The sequence below is a fragment of the Halichoerus grypus genome, chromosome 7, assembly GCF_964656455.1.
Source record: "Halichoerus grypus chromosome 7, mHalGry1.hap1.1, whole genome shotgun sequence".
Classification (NCBI taxonomy): Eukaryota; Metazoa; Chordata; class Mammalia; order Carnivora; family Phocidae; genus Halichoerus; species Halichoerus grypus.
In genome coordinates this window covers 71,737,757-71,762,696 of record NC_135718.1, presented here as the reverse complement: position 1 = coordinate 71,762,696, position 24,940 = coordinate 71,737,757, and the positions used below count along the sequence as shown (strand labels likewise).

The 24,940-nt window shown below is 47.9% G+C and overlaps 1 long non-coding RNA gene across 1 annotated transcript; it reads left to right on the top strand.

The window, feature by feature from the left end:
• The first annotated feature begins 2,254 nt into the window (after positions 1-2,254).
• Positions 2,255-3,825, top strand: LOC118546041 (uncharacterized). The gene is made up of 2 exons (XR_013449766.1): positions 2,255-2,690; positions 3,410-3,825. It is a non-coding gene; the product is annotated as an uncharacterized LOC118546041 (long non-coding RNA).
• Positions 3,826-24,940: the final 21,115 nt, after the last annotated feature.

Here is a 24,940-nt window from a genome sequence, read left to right as displayed (position 1 = left end):
ATATATTTAGTAAGTGGTGGGAACAGGAATCAAGGCAGTTGGGCTCATGATGCTACAGGGACCTTCGATTCTACCTGCACATTCGAATCAGCCTTTAAAAAACACACTTGCTCGTGCCCTGCCCTAGGGGATTTTTTTGGTGGTGGCACTGAACAGTTGGCAGGAGTCTGTCATTCGAAAAATCTCCAGAGGTGAATCTGATGTGTGCAAGACCAAGACCCGTTATGCCACATGGCAGCCACCTGTTTTGTTGTCTTGGGTCTGTGACAAGCTTGGTGAGGACAGGGAGCATTATCTCAGACTCACCAGTTCCCCTCAGGGCCTAGAATAGTGCCCGGCCCACAGTCAACCTTCAAGACGTGTTCAAGGAGTAAATAAATTGCTTTCACTTTGGGTTGTCTGGACTCCTGGGATACTAGAAAGAGCCAGGTAACCTGGCCCACTGGGCCCGCAAGTTCACAGTTGCTGTCCTTGGCCCCCCTCATGGCTTGACTCCTTCCCAGGAGTTGTGAAAGTTAGATGGCCCGGCCCCCACGCTCATGAGACCAGGATCACTGTAGCAAGATCTCTTGGCTGGCCTCCCCGCCTGCTGCTCCCCAAAGGTCTCGGGATCTTCACTCCCTGATCCTTTACCTTTTAGGGCACAGAAGGCTGAGGCTTCCTTCTGCCTTGGGCTCCCCTCCCCAGCCTGAGGCCCTGGGATGACAGAGTCCCAATTCCCACCTGGCACCCTCCATCACTTGCTGTCTTTGGAACCTGTGCACGTCCTAGCCATTACCCCACACCAAATGCATCTGCCTTCCATGCCCCATCCTCACGGCCTGGGCCCCCCTGGTGGCCTCACAGCTGACCCGCTGGTTCTCGTCTTTCAGCCCTGCCCCCCTCCGCCGCCACATCCACGGTGGTAATTCCACACCCCTCGCCAACGTTCCAGTGAGTAGAGCAAATGCAGTGGAACATGTGAGCTTCCTCACAGATTAGGCCTGAACTTCTCTGTAGAACACCATCTCCTTCCTCCTCTCCTCTGTGCTCCAGTTAGATCTCCTCCTTAAGCATTTCCTGCCATTCTTCTGTCTCTCCCGTTTGTCCCCGTCAAAGCCTCGTCCAGCCTCAGGGCCCAGCTCGATGCAGCAACCTGAGCTCCATGACCAGCCTAGCAGTAAAGGGGGGCCGCCTTTCTTTTAATTTGTGCCACAGCTCGGCAGAGTTTGCTGTTCTTTCAGCACTTGCTATCGACTGTCTTCCCTCCTTAATGGACTATAAGCCCCTTGAGGGCAGGATCCGGCCTTTCTCCCCTGCAAGCGCTTCAGGCCAGCTTTGCACAGAGAAGGCTCCACTCTGCATGGTGGTCTCAGAAGGACACCAGCTCTCGCGAGCTCCTCTTGGCCCTGCATGGACTCACACCACCGTCCGCGGTGCCTGGGAGCTGGCTCTCTGTGCCAAGCGGGAGTTTTGCCCCTATGTCTTCCCGAGGGCTGGGCAAGCCTGCTGGGGAAACGCCCGGGGCTGCGTGGTTCCTGGGATAACAGCCTGGCTGCAAGAAGCTGACGCTACTGTTGCTTGTCTCCAGGGCAGGGAAGGGGCAGCCTCTCCTCCAGGCGAGGCCACCCTGGGGCCCAGGGGGTGATTCGGGTCAGGCACCAGGGCGCTGGCCAGGGTGGCCCCTTTCCGCATGGGCCCTCCTGGACACCCTCGCTTTCTTCCAGCACGAGTTCGCCAGGCTCCCCTCCTTCCCGAAGGAATCACACGGGACAGACTCAGCTGTGGGAGGCTGGAGCAAAAAAGCCAATAAAACCAGCTTTATTTGTAACGTTCCCGTGCTTGTTATTTCGTTAGGCCCTACTCCGTTTCCTCGGAGCAAGGAGACAAGGAAAAGAATAAAAAAAAAAAAAAAAAAAGCCCCTTTCTAAGCATGCATGAACTTTATGGCCTCACTCTGCTCCTTGTCCTCCTCTTTCCCCGCTAGGGTTGCCTGTGACTTCTTCTCCCGGACTTCGTGTTTTCCAACCTAACGTTTATGGCATTTCCCTCGATTAATGGCTAACACATTCATTTTCTCCCCTCCGCCCCCATTATCAAAGAGTGCTTGAATAACTATTAACTCTCCGGTTAACAGAAATGTGTTAATCATCTACAAGCCCTTGGGCAGGGAAATTATTCTTTGTAACCTTGTCCCAATGGCGGGAGAGCCCCTGTCCCCTGGCAGCTGACCTTCAACCAAACCCGGGTTTAGAAGCTGGCGAAACCCAGACAGTGAGGGTGTTACAAGGGCTATTAGTCAGCCAAGGTCATAAAGCACTGAGCGGGGGGGACGCTGGCGCTCTGCGGTCCAGGCCGGGAGGATGCCTTTCAATCCAGCCACCCTTGCTCCAGGACCCTATAAAGAGACCAGGCTGCACCTCTTTTTTTTTTTTTTTCTTTTTTCCAAAACTGTTTTGCAAGCAGGGCTAATCTATTGCACATTCTTCGTTGCTGGGAGACTCTGAGTGGTTGTACAGGCTGTTCTTTCTTGGAGCCATAGTTCAAAAGTGCTCCTGACCCAAACACACATGTGTTGTAACCCTGCCCTCCCTTGTGTGAGGCTGGGACAGCCACTACGAAGCTTCTCCCTGCTGCAGCTCCAAGTGCCCAGGATCCACCAGCCAGACCCAGACCCAGTCGCTGGGAAGGTGACCTCCTTCTGAAGTTAGGTGGGTGGTGCCCTTCGGGGGAGGGGGGAGGCAGGAGCAGGAGGAGAGGAGGAGGAAAGGGCGCAGGGAGGCTCCGGGGCACCCCCTCCCCACCCCAGGTGAAGGGCTGAAGCAGCTGAGCCCAGCTCAACATCTGGAGCGTGACCCGCGTGCCCAGGGGTGAGAGAGCCACGTTGGAGGAAACGCCCCCTTCATTCACAAAGCGGATCTGTTGCAGAGAGGGGAGGCCAGGGGGAAGGAGGGCCGCCATCCAAGTTCTTGCTGGGTTGGCTTGCTCTCCCTCTCCTGCGGCACCCCACCCCCTCTTCTCAAATAAGACCGGGCGGAGGGGAGAGGCCGATCTGCAGCGAGAGGACGCAGGCCTGGCCAGACTTATTAGGAAAGATGTAGTGGGGTCTTGGCAAGCGCGGCTCCCAGCGTCCCCGCGCGTCTGGTTACTGTCAGGCGCTGCGCTCCTGGGCCTGCAGGCCTGGTCCTGGTCCCAGGCCCGCGCCTGCGCCGCCCCAGATCCAAACATTTCCACATTAGGCAGCCTCCCCGCGCTCTGCGCCCCTGGCAGTGACCTCGGGTGACCTTCGCGGCTGGGCTCAGAGCCAGGCCTCCCCCACAGGTGCACTGGCTGTCTTCTGGGTCACCCTTGTGATCGGGTGTCCAGGCACTTGGCAAAATTTAGCAAACGTTCCTCAGGGCTGGGCTTCGCCTTTCCGCTATTTACACAGACATTCTGGGGAACCTGTGAGAGGAGCTCGCTGTCTCCTGCCAGCCACGCATGATAGCGCCCAGCCAGGTTCGCGGGCTCCTGGAAAATGTTGGATGACTTCACCTCCCTTCTCATCCCTAGCCCCTTCTCTTGAAGCTGGTCTGACTTCCCTTTTGGACTCAAAATTCTGAGCAGAAGCTATTATTCCCTACAAACACCCACCCACGTCTAGATTTGCACGGCCATATATGGTAGCCACCAGCTGCCAGTGGCTATGGGGCCCTGGAAACAGGGCTAGTCCAGACTGGGGCCGTGCTCTCAGTGTACCTGCCACCAGGGAATTCGAGGCTTACCTAAAAAAAGAACGTAGGATATGACACATGTTGATGATAATTTGGATGAAGTGGGTTAAATAGAATATGTTATGAACATTCATTTTACCTGTGTCTTTTTAATGGAGCTACTAAAAATCGTCACCTGCATGGCTTGCACCTGCGTGATGTGCAATGCTAGACTGTCCCTGCGACCAGCGGTTCTGTCCATGCATCCTAGTCCTGCATTTCCCTGACTGCAGGGCGCTTCCGGGCTGTGTATCTCCTCCTACCTTCTGTCCTCCTCCTTCCTCCTGCCTGCCTCCCTCCTTGAAGAACTTTGAAGTCACGTTGCAGGATCCAGGCGCCTCGTATCCCGGCACCACTGCCCCTGCGTATGCCACCTCAGGCATTCTCTCACTGTTTGGGGGTCATGAGGCTGTGCCCTTCCTGAGCACGGTCTTTGTGCCCAGCGGCCCAGGCAGACAGCACCAAACGTGGGCGAACAGCCCTCTGGGGTAGAGCCGTGGGAATCCAGTTTTATTTATTTCTCGATTGCAAGAGGCACAGAATGAGGAGCCTAAGTCATGACGATTTGATTGCAGTTATCAGCACTGGAAAGAAAGCGCCCACCGAGTCTGGGCTTCAGACCTGCTTGGTACGAGTCAAAACAAACTTTTAGAAGTTCTTATTTTATTAAGAGCACTAGGATTTTAAATCAAATAAAATGCCATATATCACAATTTCTTTTGTTCTATATGAAACGTTCATGGGAAGTTAAAATGTTGTGAGGTAGAAATATCAGGGTCTGAGACTACTATCTGGCATAGTACGTGTGTCCCCTGCGGCTATTTGAACTTGATATGTGGCTAGTCCAAATTCAGATGTGAAATAAATATAACATGCTCTTGGGTTTGAAAAAAAAAAGAATGTAAAATATCTCACTAATGATTTTTATATTTATATTAAATATTTTTATATTTTATATTTTGTCAATTGAGTTATATCATTTAAAATTAGTCTTGTTCTTTTTTTAAAAAAAGGATTTTATTTATTTATTTTACAGAGAAAGTGAGAGACAGAGACAGAGCATGAGCACGGGGGAGGAGGCAGAGGGAGAAGGAGAAGCAGGCTTCCTGCTGAGCAGGGAGTCAGATGCAGGGCCGGATCCTGGGACCCTGAGATCATGACCTAAGCTGAAGGCAGACGCTTACCTGACTGAGCCACCCAGGGGCCCCTGTTCCTTTTTTCCTTTTTTTTTTTTTTTTAATGTAGGTACTAGAAAATTGAAAATGACTTCTTTGGCTAACACTATATTTCTTTTTCTTTTTTTTTTTTTAAGATTTTATTTATTTGACAGAGAGAGACACAGTGAGAGAGGGAACACAAGCAGGGGGAGTGGGAGAGGGAGAAGCAGGCCTCCCACCGAGCGGGGAGCCTGATGTGGGGCTCGATCCCAGGGCCCTGGGACCATGACCTGAGCTGAAGGCAGTCGCTTAATGACTGAGCCACCCAGGTGCCCCTAACACTATATTTCTACGGGACAGTGCTGCTCTAAGGGAATAATGCATTATTTATTTTGAGACACTTACAGATATAGGTGAGCATCTCAGCCAGGTTTTTCACAGCTTTGGAGCCTGGGAACTTGGACTCTGAGTCTTCCAGCCATGTAACAAAACATACATCCAGTTCTGTAGGTTTGAATTCTGGTTCCCGGAGCCAGATGTTGCCCGGAGGACCCACCTTGACTTACCGTCTCCAGAAACGGCCCCGCTGGCCCTCTGGGAAACTCCCAGGTTCCGCAGAGACTTGTCAGGTAGTAATTACAGGTGTGCAAAGACCCTCCTGCTTCGTACACTTAGTCATAATGATTTACCTTTACCAGGCACCAAAGGTGTGCTGAGAGATTAGCTGAACAGAGAGAAGACGCGGCAGGCAGATCACCTTGAAGTTGACCTGTCAGCCAGATTTCACAGCACCTGCCTGTTCTAGCCCAGGGGGCTGCGATTTACTCTTTGGGAAATTGCAAATTCTGCCTGTAGGCCACAATCCAAATCCTCGTTTCTCTCTCCCAGGTTCTGGAAGACAGGATGGAGGCATCTGTAGGCAGGGGAATTTTTTTTCCAGGGAGTTTTCTACCTGAATTAGCTTTTATGACACCTTCAGGCAGTCTCTAAGAATTTGGTCTTTTAACACACACACACACACACACACACGCACACACACGCACATACATATGTAAACATTCAAATCCACATCAGAATGTACTTGTTCTTTGGCCCCCTGGAGATGGGTGCTGAAACATCTGCTCCCCTTCCCAAGCCCTCCGGACCTGGGACCCTTGGATTGGAGGCAGTGGGAAGAATCCTGGAGAATCAGGTATTCCTACCCCGGGCACCGTGCCCTTGCCCGCCCCACACACCGAATGCTGCCAGGAAGGAGAGAAGCAACATTCATTAAAGGGGAGGAAAAATTAGGCCCTTTCCATGAAGGTCAGAAGAGTTTTGGGGTTGGATCAGCTGGCCAGGTGCATGACCAATTTTCCTGGCTCCTTGGAAGCAGCAAAGTATTTGAAAAATAATGGCGCCCTTAGTCTTATAAGTAAAAACCCATTTATCTTGGAAATTAAAAAAAAAAATGCCAGCAATGGAAATTTTCAGATGAGATGCAATTCTTCGTGCCTGAATGTCTTGAATGCCTGCTGGATTCGTCTCCCTGCTAAGCTACTCACACTTGCAAATCTGTGCTTTTCAAGGTGAGGAGCTAAAAGTAAAAAGGGCTGTAAGATGTATTTCTGGGAGGGCCGAAAACAGGAAACAAATGGGAACGATGGCATGTGGGGCGCGGATGCTGGGTTCAGGGAGGATGTTTGCTTATTTGGACAGAGAGCAAGCACCCCATCCCACCCACTGCTAGGAGCTTGACACTTTATTAACAACCCCTGGAAACCAAGGTTCTCTTTGGGACTTGGTGGGACTGTGTTATTTATTTATTTTTTTGGCTTAAATTATTTTTATATGGTTACCCTCACTACTCCTTTCTGTTTGGGGGATATTTTCATATTTTTTTTTAATTAAAAAAAGCCCCAGAACACCTTGATTTTGAAAAGGCACATTCACCCAAATAAGGCACCAAGAGCATAAACAAGGTGGCCTCAATATTTTGTGTGTCAACAGCCAGTGTTCCCAGGATGCACAGACAAGCTTGAGGGCAAGGAAGGAAGGAAAAGGCTCAGTCTTTGCCCCCTTGGTGTTCAAACACCTCCAGTCCTCTCCTCTGACCTCCTTTACCGACTTTTCACTTCTGTGGTTTTGAAGGGAGAGAACGCAGGTTGTAGAGGAGGAGGATATTGGGTGTGTGGGTTGTGGAGGGAAGGCTCAGGGTGCGCTTGGGGAGGAGGAGGAAGGAATGGGGGATGGGAGTTGCCTGTGAGGGGGGGTCCGGCGACCTGTGGGTGAGTGAAGTCGGCGCGGATCCATCCAAGCCCTCCTCGGCTCACGCGGTAGGCAGTAGTTGTTGCCATTAGCCCCTGGGCGAGGTCACAGAGCTGTGTTGGTCTATCTCATAGGAGGAGCACCAGAGGACATTCTAGAAAGTTCTTCATCACCTCTGACAGTCATTGAACGGTTTCGTTGTCCTGAGAAACCCAAAAGATGCTCACACAGTCTGCCACGCAGTACTGGAAACTTTTGGGCTGGCTCAACGTTGGGAGCCACCTTGGAGTCCTTACTTGTCTGCATTTCCCAGACCCGTCCGGTCACCCAACCTCATTACCCTTCCCTGAGTTGTCTATCTTCTCTCCCTTCCTGTCCCCCTGACTCTTCCCTGGGTCCTGGAGTACGGTGTTGAGGGGGAAGGGACAGACTGAGCTCTAGCTCAATACTCATGGTGGCTGATTCAAAAAATCTGTGCTTAGCAATCTCCACCGGCCTCTCAGGCCTCAGGTGTGTGGGTCAGAAGCAGATTCTCCAGGAAACCTGATGATGTGGAGTTCATAGACATCATCCACCTCTCATTTTGCAGACTTGGAGGCTGAGACTCATCCCGGTTAAGTGGCTTGTCTGGAGTCATTTGGCCAATTGGGGTAGAACCAGAGTTGGCACCCAGGTTTCCTGACTCTCTGCATGCTCCCCCAAACTTAACCATGGGGAATGTTCTACCAGGCCATTCTCTTCACGACCAGTGGAGTAATAGGTGTGGTTTTGTAGTGAACTTACGCAGACACACTTGAGCACGTGAGGAGTCACTGAGTCTATCCCCTGGCCTGTGTGGCCTCTGCATGTCACCACGTTTCCTGGAGACTCTGCTTCTGACCTGGGCAGCCGTGCATGCTGAGGGGCAGAGGAGGTCGCTCGGTGGAGTGTTCTGGACCAGGAGTCATGTAGTATCAAACTGGGGCTGGCTGCGGCAGGCTGGCCAGAACGAGCGGTCAACGATTCAGGAATCTGGTGAGTCACTTAACTGTTGATAGCGTGAAGCGGCTCTGGGGAGAGGATTCGCACCACAGAAATTGGTAAATGCTACAAATCGGGGTTTCATTTTCCCTCACCAATCAGCTGGTTTACCAGCTCACCACTGATTTGGAGGTAGGACCCTGCTTAGGGCAGGGAGCTACTTTCAGGCAAGATGTTTAGTGCCAATTAAAAAATGGAAGGTGGCCCTATTGTGTACAAAGGAGACCATCAAATCTGGAAAAACTACTGCCTATCATATGCGAGGTAAGTGTCACTGATACATCTTGCACCAGACTGAGAAAAGCTCCAGTGGACAGCAGGGCTATCCAGCTTGAGGAATGAGGCCTGGCTGGGACTCTGACAGCCATCTTGGAATAGCTTCCCCAGGGTCATCTACAAGCCGGTGAGCTGGATGTGTCACTCTGTGTCGGGGCAGAAACCTGGTGAAGGGCAGGCCCAGTCGGTCACTGCCATCCCCCTGCCCCGCCCCTGCCCAGTACATCAGCAAATGCTATCAATCCCTCTCCAGTCCATACGTGATTGAGCCCTCTGCTCCTTACTGTGGCCACTACCCAAGTGCAGGGCCCTGTCCCGTCTCTCCTAAGATGCCCTCTTCCCTGCATTCTTGCCCACCTCTAGTTACTCTCAATACAGCAGCAAAAGTGATGGGGGCAAGGAGGAGGAGAAGGAGGAGGGGAAGAAGAAGGAGGAGGAGAAGGAGAAGAAGGAGGAGGGGGAGGAACAGGAGGAGGAGGAGAAGAGGAAGAGGAGGATGAGGAGGAGTGGGAGGGGGAGGGGGAAAAGAGGAAGAAGAGAAGGAGGAGGGGAAAAAAGGAGAAGGAGAATTTATTATGTCATCCCTCCCTGGACTTCAGCAAAACCCTTCAATAGCTTCCCATTGTACTTAGAATCGAGCAAAGCTCTGCATGAGCTGGCCCCTGCCCCCTTCTCCAGCCCCTCTCGCTCTATGCTCCTGCATCACTCTTGCCACACTGGTCTTCTTTCAGTTTCTTGAACACCGGCCTCAGGACCTTTGCACACACTCTTCCTCCCTCCAGGACTATGTCCTGAGTGCACCCTTCATAGAGAGAGAGTTCCGGCTCACCTGGTGGAGCCCCTGGAGGGCTAGCAAGAGGCTTTGCAAACAGAACTGGTGAGAACCAAACAGTGTGGGACTTCTGGGTGAAAGGAACCGTATGAGTTCACAATATTCCTGTTAAATCTGCCAACGTGGTAAACCTTAACGGCAATACTGCTTGAAAGTTCTTGTTTGCTGACTATGCAGTTTTGTGTCCATTTGGGCAGAGGCCTGGGAAGGAGGCCAGTGAACGGGGGGCTATGTGGGGCGATGGGGGTGCGGGAGCCCTGCTCAAGCCACGCACACTGCCAGACACTCCAGTCTTGTTCTAAAACTCTGACCGGCCTCTGGTTTGTTATTGGAACTAACACTGATGATTCACATTAAACAGATCCGAAGCAAAACTCAATTTGTTTTTCTTGAAATGGTCCTGAGAGGTGCTTTCCAAGAAACAAGAAAAAAAATGAACTCATGGTGACTTTGAGTCTGCCGAGGGGGCAGTCAGTGGTTCATTCCCAAGTGCAGAGCCTTTCCCTGTTGTCCAGTATATGGGCAGTGAAGGAACGGGCTGGCAGCTTGGGAGGTAGAAGTGCTTCACCGTTGCTCTAGCAGGGTCTTCAGGGAGTGCTTATGGGGCCCCGGGGGTAGGGGCTGCATTCAGTTTCCGAGGCTGCAGTAACAAATGACCACACAGCATGTGGCTTAAAACAACGGAAACCTATTCACTGACAGTTCTGGAGCCTAGCAGTCTGAAATCAAGGTGTTACAGAGCCACGCTCCTTGCATAAACTCTAGGGGAGAATCCTTCCTTGCCTCTTTCAGCTTCTGGAGGTGGCTGGAAATCCTTGGCATTCCTTGGCTCCATCGGTCCAATCTCTGCCTTCATCGTCACATGGCATTCGTCCCTTTGTCTCTGTCTGTGTCCAAACGTCTTCATAAGGATCCCAGCCACGGGGTTTAGGGTCCACCCTACTCCAGCAGGAGCTCATCTTAACTTGCTTACATCTGCAAAGACCCCATTGCCAAATAAGGTCCCATTCACAGGTAGTGGAGTAAGGACGCCCACATCTCTTTCTGGGAGACACAATTCAACCCACACAGGAGGGGGTCCCCTCGCTCCTATGCAGCTGGTCATATCACATGCGCATTTCACAAACATGCAGGGCTGATGAGAAAACATCACCTCCAACTTGAGTAAGATGTGACTTCCAAGTACGAGATGTGCAATTTACAAAAACATTTTGAGGTTTGGAGTGAGAGCCTGCTGGAAGTTGGGAAGCCTCCTTCCTTCAAAGATTTCCAAATAGATGTTACACAGGCTGAAAAATGGCCCCTCAGGAAATGTCTACGTCCTGTTCCCTGGAACCTGTGAATGTGTCACTTTACATGGTAAGAAGGACTTCGCAGATGGGGATTAAGTTAAGGATTTTGAAACGAGGAGATTATCCTGGATTATCCGAGTGGGCCCAATGTCATCACGAGGATTCTTATAAGAGGGAGGCAGGGGGGCTCAGACTCTGAGAAGGAGACGTGACCACAGGTGCAGAGGTTAGACACGGAGGGGTTTGGAGACGCTACACTGCGGGCTTGGAAGACGGAGGGAGGGACACGGAGCCAGGAATGTGCGCAGCCTTCCGAACCTGATAATTCAAGGAAGGGGACTCTCCACTCAGGGCCTCCAAAAGGAACCAGCCCTTGCTGACTCCTTGATCCTACTGCAGTGAGGCTGATTTTTCACTTCAGATAAATAAATTTATCTTGTTTTAAGCTGCTAACTTTGTAGAAATTTGTCATAGCAGCAACAGGAAGCTAATACAGTCACACAGCCCAGTTTCCTGTCTTGTATTAATTTAACAAATGATCCATCTGTCTATTGTTTCTGTTGAATAACATCTAGAATGCGTTGCATGTAGAAGACACTTAACTGTTGGATGAATAAATTGAGAGCTTGTTATATACTGTGTAGTCTGTTAGCCTCTTTGGATATGTCCCCGCCCTCGCAGCTATGAGTATGGAGGAGAACTAGATATTAAACAAATACTTTTACACATTAAAGCAGAACTGGATTATATGGTGAGTGCTATGGCATTGGAAGACTCCGGGGTCAGGCAGAGCCGTTGAGGGGGGGGCGGGGACGACACACAGCTGAAATGAGGACAGGACATACCTTCTCTTGGTTCCAGTTTCAATGACAGAAACGTTCTCTGCACAAGGAGTTGCCCTGATTTGGGGTCTCGTAATGCCCACCGTTTTTGGGAATGGTCTGAGGTTGTCATTTGGTCGTGGAAAAAATGTGGTGTGGGTTCAGCCCGGCCCTGAGCTGGATCTTCATCTGCATTCTGCCTGGAGTTAGTGCCCTCCGAGAACTCTCCTGCCCTCCCCGCACGCCATGGGCACTTCAGCCTGTGAACCATGATCTGACCCGCACTGCGTGGGGGGAGAAGTGAGGCTGGGATGGAGGAGCACCGCTGCCCTACTTCCACAGTCTTCAAGGAGGCATGGGCCTGCCTCATCCTTATTCCTGGGGCTGCTGGTGCTTTCTGAGGTGGAGCTGGAGCTCGGGGTAGATTCGCGTTTATGGGCACCTCTGTGCCAAGGAAGGGGCGGGACCTGGGGAGATGACATTGAACGACATGGAACCCCTACACCCCAGCCTGGGGGGGGGGACATGCATGCAGACACTCTGAATACAGGACATAGAGTGTTGTGCCAAAAGTATAAGGGAGGCATCACAAACTGCCTGGGGGATTCTGGGGAACACAGAGGAGACCTAGAAGATGCTGGAGATTGGTAAGTGAAGACATTGGGGAAACCAGTTCTGGGCAGGAGCTGCAAGAGCGAAGGTTCTGGACACTTCGGGGCTCTGAATGGTTGGGGGCCCAGCCTCATTCCTCCTCCCTGCGGCCTCACACCAGGCGCTAGGTCAGCAGCGGGACACAGCCCCTCTCCTCCATTCCCGCGACAACACTGTCCCATCACTGTCAGCACCCCATCTTCTCAGATGAGTCTCAGAGAAGTGCCAGAACTCATCCGGTCTCCAACAGCTGCTAAGATCTGAGTGCTGTCTCCTTAGAACCCAAACCCGGACTCTTAGCACCATGTGGATGGTGGATCTGTGGGGAAAGCTGGAGCCCTGGCCCCCAGCCAACTTGTGCACCCCTCACGTTTGTTGGAGGTGCATTTCCCGGCGCAGAAGGGAGCTAAGCCCTGGGTAGTGCAGACCTGGCCCCATGTGCAGTTCAGAGCCCTGGGGTTCCAGAGGCTGTGCATCTCAGGACGGCCGGCCATATTGGGGGCACCCAGGGAAGCTTCTGGGGTTCAGCTGGGCCCTGCTGACCACAGCGAGCTCTCCCCCTTCCACTCCTGGAGGGTAGGGTCTGTCATGGGGCCAGACACATGATCTCCAGATGTGTTCCCTGGAGCCTGCTCTGGGATGAAAGCCACTTGGGCATGGCAGCAGGGGGCCTGGGGCGCCAAAATATTCCGCAGGCTGCCACTTGCCACCTGCCAACCAGAATCCCTGCGCTGCCCTTCCCGCCCCCGCTTCCAGCTCTGCCTTATCACATGGGATCTTGTAGGAACTATTGGCACCTCGGCAACCATGCGGAAAACACCCCAGCCAAACACTCTCCCGAACACAGAAGGGTTAGCCCTTGGCTATGGCCTCAGGATAGCACTCCTCGCTCAAGCGTTTACAGGGGAGCCAAATACCCTCCTCCTGCTGAAGGCCCTCCCACATCATTTGGGTGAATCATTCCCCCACCCCCCATCCTGGGCACCCATTTGAGGAAAGATCTTGGCCCCACAGGCAAAATGGCAGCCGAGAAGTGAAGGGGTGGAGGCCTGCTTTGGAGCAGAGCCAAGGAATGTGGGGGTGGGCACACTCCCCCAGCCTGTACTTCTCCATCATCCTAAGCAACCTCCCTATGGACCTAGGCAGGAAGTTCCATGAGGAGGCTGAGGGGAAGGAAGCTGTGTCCAGAAAGAGCCAGAATGCAGGGTGCATTCCCCATTCAGCTAGGGAACAAGGCCGGCCGGGACCTTTCCTGGCCTTCATTTAAGCTCCCTTAGGTTTTTGGGTTGGCCCAGAGAGGCACTTCACTGTGATGAAGCCCTGAGGTGGAAACACTCAACCCTCAGCACCAAGAAGGATCCTCAAGAGTTTGTGTTTTTGTTGTTGCTGCTATAGGATTAACATGTCTGCCATTGGGATGTGCCAATGTGTGTTCATTTTTTGTTTTGTTTCATTTATGATTGTCTGGAACCTTGAGCATCTTCTGTGTGTGTGAGGGTGTGAAATGGGGCTGGGGTGGGAGGTGTTGGGCAGGCCACAGACTGGCCCCAGCATTTCCTAGAGCTTACCATACTTTCTGACATCAGTTGTCTGCTCATCCCCTGTGAAGGACAATGAGCTCCATGAGGAGAGGGGCAAAATCTTGTTTTTCTTTGGATTTGAGGCTTCTGAGATACTGTAAGTTTCAATAAATACTATTGATGGTATGATGGACGCGCTACAGTTAAGTCGTTGAACAGAGTGGCAATGGGGGGGTGCTCCGTCCTAGCTGGGACCCCTCTCTCCTGGCAGGGAGAGCACAGTGTTAATGGTAACCAAACGGGGGATCAACCAGGTCAAGGAGGCTTTGAGATCTACTAGAAAATGCTCAAGTATTGGATTATGCAGGGTTGTGTGTTTCAAGCAGCTCTGTTTTCCTCTAAAATAGTAACAGCAGTCGGGATGAATTACTGCATGCCAGCCACTGCACTGGTTTTTGCACATGCTCCCTCTAATCCTTATGAGGACACGGGAGGGTGTTATCATCGTCATTTCACAGATGTGGAAATGAACACTCAGCGAGATCGGGTATCCTGCTTAAGACTAAAAAGTGGCACAACCATTCATTCAATTCACTTATTCAGCCAATATTTATTGTGTGCCTACTATATGGCGAGCCCCAAGCACCACTCTGGATGCTGAGAGAATAGCAGTAAAGACCAGATAGAAATTCTTGCTTGCTGGGACCTTCAGTCCTCATGGAGGGAAATAAAATGGTGGTCAAGATAATTAACAAAATATATGGTATGTTGGAGGTTGGTAAGTATAAGGGGAAAAATAAAACAGAGAAGGGGGAGGGAGAGGGCTGATGGGGGCTGCAATGCGCTGAGACAATTTGTGTGTGTGTGTGTGTGGAGGGTGCAAGGAAGCCCTCATCCAGAAGGTAACGTGTGAGTACAAACCTAAAGGAGGTGGGAGAAGCAGCAGAGAGCTCTGGGAGGAGGGTCCCAGGCAGAGGGAGCAGTAAATTCCATGGGCCAGAGGCATGAGCATGCCAGCATGTTCTAGAAACAGCAAGACCAGATGAGATGAGGTCAGAGTGAGGGTGTGCAAAGGGACAGACAGATTATAAAGGGCCCTGTAAACTGTCCTGAGCATCTTCCTGTACTCCCATGGGGACAGGAGCCATGCAGGGTTTTGAGCAGAGCAGCGCCATGACCCAGTTGGGGTTTCAACAGCATCCTTCTGGCTACTGGGCTGAAGACAGACTGAGGGGACCTGGACAGAGCAGGGAGACTGATCAGATGGCTGGGGAAATAATCCCAGCAAGGGGGACAGTGGCTCAGATCAGGGCTGTACGGGGGTCAGGTTCTGGGGGAGCCAATGGGATTTGCTGATAGACTGGATGTGAGGTGTTAGAGAAGGGGCTGTCCGGAGATTTCCATTCCTTGCAATGAGAACCAGGGACAAGAATACTGGGGAGAGAAATGCAAGAGCTCTGTTTTGGACATGTTACATTGGAGATGCCAAGCAGATGGTTGGATCTCTGAGTCTGTTGCTGAGGGGAGAGATGGGGGCTGGAGATAAAACACCAGTATCATCATGTAGATAAGGCATTTGAAATCCTGATGCTGGAGGAGCTCATTGATGGAGACAGGGAAGGTAGATAGAGAAAAGAAGAGATCCAAAGACTGAGCTCTGAGGCACTTGGGGGGAGAGAGGAAGAACCAGCAAAGGAGGTGGGAAAGAGCAAGCAGGAAGGCAGGAGGAAAACCAGGCAGGTGTGCCGAAGCCGAGTGAAGGAGAGGAAGGTGGTGGAGGGGAAAGGGGATGAGGCAGAGGCAGAGGAGGAGGACGGAGAAATCAGCTGGATCAAATGTTGCTAGCAGGTCACATAAAATGAGAACTGAGATTGAGCCCAGGCCCGTGCAGCCCAAAGCTACTGTGCACTGTTCACTCCCTCAGTATTTGACTGATGACAGATGCCAAAAACTGTTAACAGACAAAATCCCAAGCCCCAAACCACAGTGTACTTAACATTTGACTTCACTAAACCACTCAGTGCAATCCAAGCACTGTAGTGCTGCCTTCAAGTTCTCCAACCGGGGTGCTCCCTCCCCGCAGCAGGTGCATTCCTGAGAGCAGAATGGAAAAGGAATCATTCTAGAGTATATGATATTGTAATTGCTCTACTGTAATTGCTCTTACAAAAGAGCAAACCACGCTCTTTTAAAGAGAGCTGTCACCCTCTAATTTCTCTGTTTTACAAATTAGGGTTTATAGATAACGAGTGGAATATACCTGCTCTGGGATTTGACCTATATTAGAAAATCACTGTGTAGTGTACCAAATGGTACTGGGGAAGAAATTCTGAAATAAACTGGCCTGAACAAGAAGCCGGTTCAGTGGAAGTGACAGAGGGAGAAGAGAGGATCTGGCCAGGCTTGGCTATGGATTGACCACATGATCTTCGATGAATCACCAATCACATTTCCCTCATCCACTAAATGGGAATAACTGACTCCCAGTGTGCTTACCCTACAGAGGAAGGACTGTTGCGATGTTGTGAAAGCATCCTATAAAGCAGAAGAGCCACGGGAAGTGCTACTGAGTACTGAGCACAGTGCCTGACACAGAGTAGGGCATGATCATTGGAAGCTGTTCTTGACTCTTGCTGTGCTTCTTATATGAAAATATGAAAAGCAAGATAAATCTGAAATGCACTGGGGACCAAGTGAGGGGAGGTGAGCGTGTTTTGGGAGTCTGGGCTTGTCCACTGTCGGAGTGACTGCTGTAGGTTCAGCTCCTGTGGAACAGTGCCCACAGATGTGAATTTCTCCCTTGCGTACCAACATCACTCCAATTAAGGTTTCTACTTCACGGCACCTTTCAGCCAAGGATGCTTAAGGAATTTACCACTACTCCAGAGAGACAAAGGGCTCATCCAGTATCAACATTGCCATCATCATTAGCATCATGATGACTGTTAGGACTGTGGGCAAGGTGATGGGTTGGCACTAGCAATGGGCAGCACCATTAGTTTTCTGAGTGATTTTTCACAATGGGCCGTTCTGGAACTAGAAGGATCAGCCCTTGAGGAGCTCATTTCATCAGACCTGCCTCAGACTGCCAACCCTTCATCCCTTTCCCTCCTGTACTATTGTGTGGGGTGATGCTTGTCTCAGAAGGAAATACAGATGAAGTCCTCAGATATTCCAAAGCCTTGACTAAGAGTCACCGTTCCCTTTGTCTTTTGATATCACCCCTCCTTTCTCCCTGTCCTGCCTAGTTCCTGTGCATTTGTAGGCTTTTCCTTTTCTGCTCAGCTTTGGACTATATTTGCTTTGTTCTTGGAGAGCTGTGTGCTCTTACTACTTACCTCCCTGCTTAATTAGAGATGACTGTTTGTCCCCATATCCACTCTTGCCTTCCTCCACAGCAACTTAAAGTGTGGCTAGGCAGATGGCCGTTAGAGACTATGTTTCTTAGTATCTCTTGCAGCACGGCAGGGTCGTGTGACTAATTTCTTAAATAGAGTTTATGCTAAAGTGGTGTGTGCACTTCTGAGCCTTTAAGGAGAGAGGTGTGTGCCTATCATTCTTCTACCTTTCTCCTCCTTCCTACTGTTGGAACGTGAATCTAGTGGTGAGGTGAGCCATCTTGGACTAAATGGTTGAGGGCAACATACTGGAGATGGCAGAGCAACAAGACGGAAGGCACCTGGGTCTTGACGTGTGCTCTGGACTCCTTATACTGACATATGAGAGAGAAATAAAGTTCTGTCTTATTTAAGTCATTCTTTGGAGCCCTTTTAGAACTGATGAACCTACAATCTAGCAAATATATTCTTCAGGCTCTTTGACTTAGTGGACTGTAGGTTATATGCGACAGAGAACATGGTTTGCGCACCATTGGGTTACTGGTACAGAGAGCTGGAAACATAACATATACTCAATAAATATTTGTTGGAAGTATGAAACGAGCTACTCTTACTATGGCATCTTGACCTCTGCTTTCCAAAGAGTGGGTGGCTCTTGATCCATTGCTCACTTGGACTACTATGGTCTCTGTCATGGACCAAGTATGGAATGTCCTAAGGAAATGAAAAGTCAAGAGGAAGAAAGTCCCTGTCCAGCTGAAGCTGGGAGTGTGAGCCTCAAATCAGGTTAAATGATGTAATCTTCCCATCTGTTGAATAAACCGAAAGTTATCTAAAGGATTCCCATGATTTCCAAGCTCCATGGAGATGATGCCTTCATCCATATCTGAGGTGCATTTGATAGAGTGTCAGCAGAGGCAGGAGGCCCATCAGATAGAGCTGGAGCTCTGAGGATAAAAGAACCCACTAGGGCCTTATAGATTTTTCAGAGCTATGACTCTCCCAGGGAACAATGATCCAGAGTTCTGGCCTATTTGGCTTACAGTTCTTTTTGATCCACTGAATGAGAGTATTCACCAGTTGCCTGCTCTGCAGCATCTTCCTGCCTTGAGAGTTTACTCCAACTGGGGTAGCCCATGAACACCAGCCATAATACCCAGATTCCTGAATTCATGGGACCATGAGTTAACTTTCTAGCCTCTACAGACTAACCTGGTCTCTGGGTGATAGTCCTATAACGTCTTATCTCAGGGCTATGTGATCCTGTTTCCTCTACATGAATCCTGCTATCCCTCCATCCCACATTTATCCATTGGGTCTCAGCTCCCATGTCACGTCCTTGCATTATCTAATTATCCAACACTGGAATGGGTGTTCCTCGAGCATGCTCCCAAGTACTCTTGCTATTCTTTTTTCTTTATTAGACAAGGAAGTCCAAGTGACCAGGACACAGACCTGGTCACTTGCCTTGATGTCTGGTACCTGGGAGTTTCTCACTAAATATTTGTTGAAAGAAAGAGATGAATGAGTGAATGGCTTTTCTTGCCTAGCATGGCCTTAACTCTATCCTTGTTGCTTGGTCAAACCATGGACTTGGGCCTCCAGTGAGGTTCCCAGCCCTTATTCTTGGTGAAAAATACTTTTAGATTCCTGATTATTTCCTTGTTTGTGGATTTATCCCCTAACCCAGTCCTCTGATCTCTCTGCTGATCCTTGGTACCATATTGTAGCGTCTTCTTTTTTTTTTTTTTTTTTAAGATTTTATTTATTTATTTGACAGAGAGAGAGTGACAGCAAGAGAGGGAACACAGCAGGGGGAGTAGGGGAGGGAGAAGCAGACTCCCCGCTGAGCAGGGAGCCTGATGCGGGGCTCGATCCCAGTACACTGGGATCGTGACCTGAGCCGAAAGCAGAGGCTTACCGACTGAGCCACCCAGGTGCCTCTATATTGTAGCTTCTTGCTCTAAATCTATACCTCATGGCAGCCGTAACTACCCAGAGACCCCATGATAGTAAATCCCACCACATGGCATATTGCCACTTTGGTGCAATTCTTGCCACAGCCTCCCTGCTCCTAGGTACATGCTGTTTCTATCTGAGGAGTACAACAGGGAGCATCTTATGAAGGTTAGAGTAAGCCCAGATCACGGTGTTCCAAACAGATCTGAATCTCTGGGTGTGTAACACCTCCCTTCAGCATAGACAGATGAGGGGTGATTATTTTTTAACAGAACTTTTCACTTTGAGATAATTGTAGATTTACATGCAGTTATAAGAAATAATTCAGAGAGATCTGTGTACCTTTTACTCAGTTTCCTCCAAGGATAACATCTGATCTCAAACTACTGTACACTATCACAACCAGGGTACTGACAAGATATGGAACATTCTCATCACTACAAAGGTCTCTCATGTTGTCTTTTATAGCCACACACACCCATCCCTCATCCTTAACTCCTGACAATTACTAACCTGCTCTCCATTTCTATAATTTTGTCATTTTGAAATTTTATCTAAATGGAATCATTCAGCTTTTTTCACTTAACATAACTGTCTGGAGATTCATCTAGGTTGTTGCATGTATCAATAATTTGTTTCTTTTTATTGAATGGTATTCCATGATATGGATGTACCACAATTTATTTAACCATCCACCTTTTGAAGGACTTCTGGGTTGTCTCCAGTTTGGGGTTATTACAAATAAAGCTGCTATAAACATTCATGTGCAGATTTTTGTGTGAACATAAAATTTTATTTATCCCAGAGAAATAAGCACATTGTTGGGTCATATGGTAGTTACACATTTAGTTTTACAAGAAACTATCAAACTGTTTTCCAGAGTGACTGTAGCATTTTAAATTCCCATTAGCAATGTATGAGTGATCCTGTTTCTCTACGTCCTCACCAGCATTGGATATTGTCACTATTTGTTATTTTAGCCTTTCTGATAGATGGGTAGCAGTATTTCATTGTTATTTTAATGTGTATTTTCCTGATGGCTAATGATTTTGAAAATCTTTCCATGAGCTTATTTGCCATCTGTATATTCTCTCCAGTTAAATGTTTTTCATGCTTTTGAAAAACATGATCTAATTGGATTTTTTTTTTTTTACTGTTCAGTTTTGAGAGTTCTTTATAAATTCTAGATATTAGTCCTTTATCAGATGGATGGGTTGCAAATATTTTTCCCAGTCTGTAGTTTATATTTTTATCCTCTTAATAGGAAATTTCACAGAGCAGAAGTTTTTAATTTAATAAAATCCAATTTATTGATTTTTCCTTTTATCAAGTGTGCTTTTTGTATCAAGTCTGAGAACTCTTTGCTTAGCCCTAAAGCTCAAATTTTTATCCTTTTCCCCCCTATAAGTTTTATAGTTTTACATATAAATTCATGACCCATTTTGAGTTAGTTTTGGCATAAGGTGTGAGACTTTAGACTAAGGTTGTTTTGTTTTGTTTTGTTTTGGCCTATGGATGTCAATGGCTCTGCACTCTCTGTTAAAAAAGCTATCTTTCCTCCAGTGAATTGTTTTTGCACCTTTAACTAAAATCCACTGGACATGTTTGTATGGATACAGTTTTGGATTCTCTGTTCTGTCCTATTGGTCTATGTACCTATCCCTTCACTAATGCCACACAGTCTTGATTACTACAGCTATATAATCAATTTTGAAATAGGAAGACTGGTTCCTTCCATTTCATTCTTTATCAAAATTGTTTAAGCTATTCTAGTTTCTTTGCCATTTCATAGAAATTTTATAACAATCTTGTCTATATCTAAAAAAATGTTGCTGAGATATTGATAGGAATGGTGTTAACCTGTATATCAATTTGGGGAGAATTGACAGTTTTACTATGCTGAGTCTTCCAGTCCATGAATATGGTATGTCTTTTCATTTATTCAGATCTTCTTTGGTTTCTTTCATCAGCATTTTAAGCATAAAAGTACTGTACATGTTTTGTCAGATTTACACCTGAATATTTAATTTTTTCAAGTGATTTTTTTCAAGTGTAAATAATATTGCATTTAAAATGTTATGTCCACTTGTTCATTTCTGGTATGTTAAATACAATGTAGTTTGTATGTCTATCTTTTTTCTTGCAACCTTTCTGGACTCAGTTATTAATTCTAGGTGATTTTTTTTTTTTTTTATTCTTTGAGATTGACTGTATGTAATCATGCCATCTGCAAATAAGGAAAGTTTTATTTCTTTCTTTCCAAACTGTGTGCTTTTACTTTTTTGCTGGCTGGGACTTCCACTATTGGATTGGAGTGATGAGAGTGGGTACTCTTTCCATTTTATTTTATTGTTAAAATAATTATTGTTAGCTGTGGGGTTTTATAAGTGCTTTTTAGCAAGTTGAAGAAGTTCTCCCTCTATTTCTATTTTTCTGAGGTTTTTTTCTAAAGATGAGAAAATTGGGGAAAGGGCAATAATTCTTTCATTATCCCAAATTCCTTAGTGAAATCAGCCCCTCTTGAGCTCATACTGTATGTTATGCTAAGCCCTGTGAGACATAAGAGCTTGAAACTTGACCCTTGCCCTCAAGCATTAAGGAGACATGATTTCCATTCTACTATTGAGCATATATTGTAAACTGCAGAAGATCCAAGATAGAAAAGGCTAGTAATGACCTGGCCAGAAGTAGTAATTAGACTGGCCTCTGGGAATGAGTAGAATGCGAGAGAGAAAATAAGAGAGAGAACTAGAGAAATCTAAATGACCTGAAATTCTGTTTTCCAACGAGGACGATGGTAAGTCAATAATTATCAGGATACAGCTAGCTTTTGATTTAAGGAGATGGATTATCTCTGTTTTGTGGATTATCCCTGACAAATGCTTAATCCTGGACTTCCTCCCTTTCTTCATCCAGCTGAGCATTTGGGCTCTCTTTTCTGCCATCAGTCAGCATGCTCAGGGAATGCAAACTAATATTACTATTAGCTAAAGAAAAACATAATTAAGAAGGGCAATCTGTTGTCCCTAAATTATATCATTTATTCCAAACTAAATAGGAGTGATATTTGTATTTTGTTTGTAAATATCCACCCCACTTCTCTCCCTCTTAAGGATAAACAAAAATTGGCTGTGTGACTATCATATACATATCACATTTATTAGGTTGGCTTGGGAGCTAAGAGTAATGCCACAGAGATCATGGACCACATGACGTCTGATTCATTGTACCCATCCATATTTTTATGTGTTTACTCTAACATAAAGTAATAATGAATAGTGCTCTCATCTGCAAAATTAAAAATCCTGGCACATTACCCACAGGTCATGCTTTGGGTTGTCTTCCTACAGCATTGATGGATTTGCATGGATCTGGCCCTTCTATCTCACTTTGTCCTGCTGGTGACCAATGGCTCATCTTTGAGGCAGATGGCCAGGGTTAAGGGTGGAATCTGAGGCCATGAGGCAGAGTGAAATTAACTGCTCCCTTCACATAGGGATTGAACCCCTGACCTTCACCTCATTAGCACAGCACTCCAAAACAGCAATTCCCAGCCTCAATTTTATATCACCCCAGGGTGTTTCCACTTATCTCAAGAGGGAGCTGTGGAATTCCCCAAACAAAATTAATTTTAATTCACTTTAATTTAAACATTAAATATGGGCTATGCAGGCAGTACTTTGCAAGGGTGGATGAGAATGGCCAACGTCAAAAGAAGAAGCCACCATGATGCACAGTTACCCAAGTACCCTGAGACAGCCTCTCTAACCCACAGAGCCAGCCCAGGGAGGAAGGAGTCTCTATGTAAGTAGCAGGCATGGAAGGCTTTAGATTATTGGGGAAAACAGCTCAGTCCTAGCAAACATCTGCATTTCATAGGACTGTTTCATGTGGTCAGCTGGGCGTACTCTAAGTTTCCCTGCGCCCGATGGGCAACAGTTCAGCTCTGGTCCAGCAAGGCCTTCCCTTTTTCATCCTCGGGACTGTGATGCTTTGCCTGGTCTTAGGAATTTGCTGCAGAAACAATTTGTGATTTATTAAGATAATAAATTGGGCTTTGTTGTCGGAGCTTTTTCCTGGGTCAATACACAAGATTTATCACCAACATGCCGGCCCGGGAAGCGTGTGGCTCCGAGGGTTCCAGGGCACTGTGGCCATTGGCTTATTTTGGAGGCTGGCAGGGTCTCAGCAGGCCGGCAGCTGAAGTGTAATTCAGGGAAAGGAACAGTAGGAATCAGTTATTTAATGAACATCTTCAAAACCCTTCATTGTAGTTTACTAATAATAGGCATATGCGTTTATTACAGGATAATAAGTGTACTTCCTTATACTGGCAGTGCCCTTTATAATTTGGAAAGGACTTTCACACACATTATCTCATTTGTTCTTTACACACCTGTCAAGAATTGCTATCTTCATTTTATTGATGAGCAACCAGCCTTAGAAAAATTAAGTGACTTGCCCAAGGTCGCACAGCTAGTAAATCACAGACGCAACACCAGCTCCCATGTCTTCTCATATCCTGGGCCCTTTCCATTCTACTTCTCTTATCTCCATTTATCATCCTCATCCATTTGCTTTTGGCAGGGAAGAGTCTAGTATCTCCATTTTACAGAAGAACAAATTGACACAAAGATGTAATTAAACTTTTTGGCTCCTGCCTTTTGCAAACTCTCTTTTTGATGGTATTATGTCCCTTTCTCGTTGAAGGGCAAGGAATCCTTTTGCAGGATAATTGCTGCTCTCAGAGTCCAGAATCTCCACTGTCATTGTCAGTACCATGATGGTCCTTTGGCTCCAACATGCCCTCTGTATCCCCAGGGGGCTCACACCAGCTACTTCTGGGTTGGGAGGAGGTCGCACATAAATGGTTTTCTTGCATCTACTTAAGCAGCTGTTGGCAAAACACTCTCCTTCCCAGTCCTTCAAGGATAGGCATTTTGTTCTAGATCTTTTTTTTTTACAGTCACATTCTGTGGATTTCTTCTAATACAATGAGCTTGGAGTACACTTTCCCAATTGGGCCTTAGACACACCCCTTCCCCCCAAAATGACAAAGTCCCCCCAAAACCCATTCTAGATGCATGGCCACACTGTGTCATCCCACCTGGAGGAGAGCTCGAGCTCTCCTGAATGCCTCTATGTTCATTATCTAGACTTGGATTGGAACTCAGGGTAGAGTAGAAAATGGTTGCATCTACCTCCTCTCCTAGGTTGAAGTAGTTCACTGTGGAGCACAGACCAGCCGGAGTGACAGTGTACAACAGAGCTTGGCCAAACTCACGTGAGAAGATGACCCCATGAGGATGTAAGCTCCATGTGGGCAGAGCTTTGTCTCTTTTGGTTCATGCTTGAATCCCCAGGTCTACAACACTGCCAGCCTCCTACTAAATTATTTCCTCAGTGAATGAACTAATGATGCAGAGATGATGAGATTAAAATTGATAGTGGCCCAGAAATCACGGCTGTGTCCATTGATGGCATAAGGTCGCTTCTACCTCCTGGCTCCCTTGGCTTACAACCCATTTACTAAGCCTGGGCCTTTAGCCTTGCTAATGATTCCATTTCCTGCTTAAATTATCCAGAATTGGTTTCTAAGGCAGGAAACCGAGAAACCTGATACAAATGGAATAGGGTTGATTAACCATATATATACGTTTTATCCAGCTAACTTAGACTGCAAACTTCTGAAGGCCATGGAAGGTCCCATATCTTGTTGCATTCCTCATAACATCTGGAATAACGCTTTGCAAATAATGCATGCTCAAGGCATGTTTGCAGAAGGTGATGAGGATGATTTAATAGCATTTTAAAGGCCAGGCGTCTAAGAGGTTGGAAGTCCCGAGGACCATCTTCCCTACGTATGCACACATTCACACTTACACACACACACACACACACATACACACACACACACATTTTCTCATTTGTGAGACACCATTTGCAAGAGGCCATTTGGGGAATGCAGTGGGCCCACTGAAACCGGAAGAAATTCAAGGCCATGGGCCAGCTAAACCACAAGAGCCCCACACCCAGCCAAACGTTCTCATTGGCAAATCAAACCTGAAAGCTGTCACCAAATTCTGCTCTCTGGCA